The sequence below is a fragment of the Setaria italica genome, chromosome VIII (assembly GCF_000263155.2).
Source record: "Setaria italica strain Yugu1 chromosome VIII, Setaria_italica_v2.0, whole genome shotgun sequence".
Classification (NCBI taxonomy): domain Eukaryota; kingdom Viridiplantae; phylum Streptophyta; class Magnoliopsida; order Poales; family Poaceae; genus Setaria; species Setaria italica.
This window is the reverse complement of record NC_028457.1, coordinates 26,718,237-26,724,236: the sequence shown is the minus strand read 5'-3', so window position 1 is coordinate 26,724,236 and position 6,000 is coordinate 26,718,237.

Here is a 6,000-nt window from a genome sequence, read left to right as displayed (position 1 = left end):
CCGTCACGCCGCCCGGCCGCAGCCGTCACGCCGCCCCGGCCGCCGCCGTCCCGCCGCCCCGCGCGCGAGAGGTCTGCCGCGCCGGACGGTGCGCCGGGAGAGGGTTTTCTTTTAATTTTTAATTTTGTTTTTTAGATGGAATTGTAATTTTGTTAAGTTAGATTTTTAGATTTCTAATTTTGTTAAGTTAGATTTTTAGATTTCTAGTTAGTTTGTTAAGTTAGATTTCTAGTTAGCTTGTTAACTACCGTCCCGCCGTCGTGATCGCCGCCGTCCCGCCGAGTAGCTACCGTGAGAGCCGCCTTGTAGCCGTCGTGATCGCCGCCGAGTAGCCGCCGTGATCGCCGCCGTCCTGCCGCCCATCACAACGTAGTAGGCACCGCCCGTGGTTCCGGTGAACCGCCTCCGCCGTACCGCCGCCCTGATCGCCGCCGTCCCGCCTCCGCCGCCCTTATCGCCGCCGTAGAAATTCGTCAAAATTCGTAGAAATTCATCAAAATTCGTAGAAATTCGTCAAAATTCGTAGAAATTCATAGAAAATCGTAGAAATTTGTAGAAATTCATAGAAATTCGTAGAAATTTGTATAAATTCATAGAAATTCGTAGAAATTTGTAGAAATTCATAGAAATTCGTAGAAATTTGTATAAATTCATAGAAATTCATAGAAATTCATAGAAATTTGTAGAAATTCATAGAAATTCATAGAAAATCATAGAAATTTGTAGAAATTCATAGAAATTTGTATAAATTCATAGAAATTTGTATAAAGATTCCGGACTTTGTACGATTCATGTTATTTTATGATTTCATTATATACATGTATGATTCCGAACTGTCATTATATACAAATTTGTATTAAGACGATTTCTATGACTGTCATGTATGATTCCATGTATGTTTCCAGCAATAGTTGAAATGGCAGACGATGAGACCGCAAGGTATATCATGGAGCAGATAATCGCTGGTGATGGTAGTGGCGACAACGTTCCACTATCATACACGGATGAAGAGGGCACCCAGGCGGACATGTTCCTCAACATGTCTGCCGATGGGAATGAAGAGCAACAGCCGCAGCAACAACTTGCCGTGGCGGAAGGTTCCGGCGAGGTATATACAACCATTCTTGTATTGTTTCACGCCACCGCTACTACTACGTACTAATTAACGAATCTTGAACTGTTAGCCCTCCGGATCGACACAAGGGCAGAAGACCCGAGGTCGTACAAAGGTGATGGAAGGGAGGCTTGTCATCACCGAAGTTACAGAAGAGGGCAAGCCGGTTGCTCCCGAGAAAGTAGCAAAGAAGTACGTTAGTCAAATCGGGGCAATCGTCCGGGACAACGTGCCTATCAGCATCAGAGAATGGAAGGGCAGAAGCGATAATCCGTACGCCCTTCCAGAGACAGAAAAGAATATGCTGTGGGAAGACGTGAAGAGACATTTCACATTCCCCGAAGGATATAGCGAGAAGGATGTCAAAGCGTGGACACTTAAGAAGATGGCTACTCAATTCCAGACATTCAAGAAGATGCTGGACACCCACTACATCAAGAAGGGCAAAACTCCAGACTTCAACACGTGGCCCAAGTTGAGGGACCACTGGGATGCATTTGTTGAATACAAGAGGAGTGAAGAAGGTGTGAAAAAGATCACGACCAACGTTGCAAATGCTAGTCAGAAGGGCTACCACCATCATTTGGGGCGAGGTGGGTATGGCTCGGCAATTCCCAAGTGGAGAAAGATGGAACAAGATCTGATCGAACGGGGAATCATACCTGCAACTATTGAATGGCCCGAACGATCAAAGAACTGGTACTACGCTCATGGAGGCTCCCTAAGCCAAGAGGATGGGACGCTGATTTTCAATGACAGAATACGTGAGAAGGCCGAACATCTCATGAAGAACATTGAAGATTCCAAGGCTGGGAGGTTGAGGGTGGACCGAGAAAATGATGAGCTCACATTGGCCCTCGGTAATCCAGAGCACCCAGGACGTTGCCGGGGGTTCGGGGTGGTTCCGTGGAAGTTCGCTTTCCGAGGCGACAGCGCCTCTTACAGAAGCCGGAAGCGAAGAAAGGAACAGATGGAGGAGAGCTGGCGGCAGATGCTAGAACAAAGAATGATGGATGAAATCAATCGGCGGGTGGCCGACGCAGTTGCGCAGTTGGCGCAATCTGGAGCAATGCCGAATCCTCACACCGCCAGCCCTTCTCAACGCCTCGGGAGCAGTTGTGCTTCTACAGGGGTCCCCGATGCGCAGACGCCCAGGTTACCCGTGGAGGAGCAACGGTTCCCCGTGGATGCCATCACGCAACGGACCTCATGTGAGCTGCATGCACCGGTCGGCAACCTCACTATTAAGGTATACTTATACATAATATTTATGCAATCTTGTCAATTGATCCAGGCCTCGAGATCGGAGTTCAACTTGTTTACTTCTGCTATATGTACAGGTAGCGTACGGGAGTGCGTTACCAACGCTGGCAGGGCAGAGCAGTCATGGCATGGACATTCCAACAGGCTACGCCAGCGTCTGCGTCGAGCAAATAGTAGATGCCCAGTATGAAGGTCTAGAGCTCGACTTCCCGGGAGGCGACGGGGAAAAGACATTGGCAGATGCGCTTCATGGGATCATTCTATGGAAGAAACGCTACATCATTATTTCCCGCACGGAGCCATCTCCTCAGACCTCAAGACCGCTCCCCGTAGATCCCGAGCAGCGACCTTCTCCTCATACCTCGAGACCGGCATCTCCTGCTCCAGGACCGTCGCTTCCATCTATATCAAGGTCTCCATCTCCACCACATCCTGGTGCTGGGAGCGACGACGACAATAACAACACGCCTCCCCGATCACCGTCGCCGGCACCAAGAGCGGCCCCCTCGAAGGAACCTGCAGCACCACTCAAGAAGTCACGAGCACCGCCTCCCAGCAAAGACAGCCTCGAAAGAAGAAAACAAAGGTCGACCCTGAAGTGGCTCGCAAGGAACGCTTCGAGGCAATGTCTCATGCGGAACAGTGGGCAGAAATCCAACGAGAGGCCAGCGAGTGGTTCAAGAAACAAGCCGAATTAAAAAAGGCAAGGGAGATGGAGCCACCGCCAGTAAGTCGGCGGGATTTAAACTTTTTTATCAGGATAGAGGAAGGAGCCAAGAAAAGGATACCACTCTTGTCAAACTATGAACGGGCTCTAGTAAAGGCTGATGAAAAGGATAAAAGAAAAGGAAAATCATCCTCCAAAGGTTCAGTCCCCGACCTCAGCCATTTATCAAAGAAAGATGCTCAACGGGTAAAAGCAATGCCCTTGGATCAACAAGAAAATATATTGAAGTTCATGGAAGAAACAGGTCTGGGACTTGATGAATGCATAGGGCAAGTCGAGACGCCAACTGCACCGCCCCCTGAGCCGAGATGGCCTTATGAGCTAGGCAAGCCTCTAGTGAAGCCGGCAATGGTACGGAAGCTGTCAACAAAGATGTACGAATTCCATCAATGGTACATGACGGCATCCGCCAACTCGAGGGAGATGATCGGCATGAAGGTAAAACCGATAGATTTTCACGGTGAAGGGGAGAAAGTGCTATGGCTAGACTTCAAGGATATATACGAAGTGTACCATCATGATGCCCTGGACGTCTCTCTGATCAGCGCTTGGATTCTGTAAGTGTCCGTTTATTATCTCTACATGTAAATTTTGGCGTGCGTCACCGTACTAACTTCATCTTCCATTTCATGTAGGATGCTAATTCAGACATGCCGCCGAGAGGCGTACCTACATGTAGGCTTCATGGATCCATCTGTAGTTAACCAACAACAGATACAATTAGCGCCGGAAAAAACGTTTGCCGAAATATACAATTTCCTACACAAACAAACATTCAAGGATTTCATACTACTTCCATACAACTTCAAGTAAGTGTGTGTATACCGTCTACTTTCGATGTCTTTTTCCTTATCTCTACATGTTAGTTAGCTCTAATATGCATGAACATTTTACGCACGCAGCTTCCACTGGATCCTTATTATAATTGAGCCTGAAAGAAGCCACGTCACTGTCTTTGATTCGTTAAGGAAAGATCCGGTGGACTACCAAGAATTGCAAGACATGCTAGGCTTGTAATAATTCTGGACCTTTATCTCTATGCAAAAATTTATTTCCTAAATTTTATCCCTGTTACACTATGTCATTCATTATTCTAATCCGCAATGCATGGAAACAATTCATAAGGACACACAAAGGTCCATTCAAAGAAAATCTTACATGGAACACAGACTTCCCGGTACGTATGAAGTCTGCACATTTATTACATTGTATAACACGAATAGTTCATAACTTATTTTTTCCGCACTGAAGTGCTTAAGACAGGAACCCGGGAATAATCTATGTGGCTACTACATCTGTGAGCACATGCACAGTTTTTTGGGACCCAAGGGACCGAAGATGACGCCGCACAACTTTAAAGTACGTAAAATAAATATATTACTAGTTAATTATTTTCTAGCTCCTTATATGTATTTGTTCATGTAACATTCACAAATTTCCAAATTATAGATGTTGAATATTCAACAAGGACTCTTGAAGGAAGAAAGAGTAGCGGCAATATGTGAAGGTCTCATTGGATTCATAATGGACGAGGTGGTAGATCCAAGAGGAGAATTTTATTACGATGGACGACAATTAGACACTCCGATCAGCAACACCACGACGGAAAGATCGTAGGAAGATACTTTGATTTATTTGTATATATGATCGATTTGTACTAATTAAGCTAGTTGAATTGTGTATATGAATTGTGTATAAGGATTGTGTATATATATAGTAGTTGTATAATTACAAATCCCATTCGTTTAAATACTAGTTGATTTCGTTCTAAAAAAATCTCAACTACAAGGTTAACAAATTAAAAGGGCCGCGGTACTACTATACGTATACGTGATGCATGCATGAAAAATTCAGGCGTCACCAGTGCCATGCAAGCACAATTTAGTCCCGGTTGGAATTGAGCCGGGACTAAAGGGGACCCCTTTAGTCCCGGTTGGGAAATCCAACCGGGACTAAAGGGACCCCCTTTAGTCCCGGTTGGTGTCACCAACCGGGACTAAAGGGGATCCTTTACTCCCGGTTAAAATACCCGGGACTAAAGACCCCCCCCTTTTGTCCCGGTTGGTTTATCCCGGATGGATATCCGAGAGATATGCACCCTACCAACCGGGACTAAAGGTCAATTCTCTACCAGTGTGAAGTGCATAACAAACAAATCACGATTCACAGAACAGTAAAATGCAATCTTTTGAACCATACAGCACAAAACAGAGGAAACAGTCAGCACAGTTTAGTTAATAAGTCAGGAATGAGAGTGAGTGAATTATGAAGGCATTCTATTCCTGCGGATGTTCACATGGTGGGAGAACTCACCAGCAAAAAGGGCGAAGGACATGGAACCTCCTATGCTCCCTCCTAACCACAACTTCTCCAGTAGTTGTATCAGTTCACAGATGAACAAGCAGCCAATCTTGACAAAATCATGCTCTCAAGGGCACACCCTGTCATATATATCTTGAGAATTGAGATGAACCAAAACTCAAATTTCCAAATTCTTCTATGAAACAAATCAAGTTTAAGAATACATCCTGTATCAATTTAATAATCAGTTCGTCACAGGAGATCACAAGTTTTAATGTCACAACATAAAAGGGACATCCACATATTCTATACCTAAAATGGAGATACATTTTTTCACATGCCCTATTTTAACTTGATTACATAGCCACATGTGTCTCAAGAAGACATCCCTATTTGTATTGGTGTGCGTCCATAGTCAATGACACACCCAGATAGCAGTTTGCAAGAGTAACATTAGCTGAATCACATTTGCGGCAAATCATAGCATTACACAGACAAGAGTACAAGATAACAACTACGACTACGAAAAGGACTAAGCCATTAAGCCAAAGCAGATGAAAACAAAAGCGACTGCACCAATTGAAGAATGCAGATC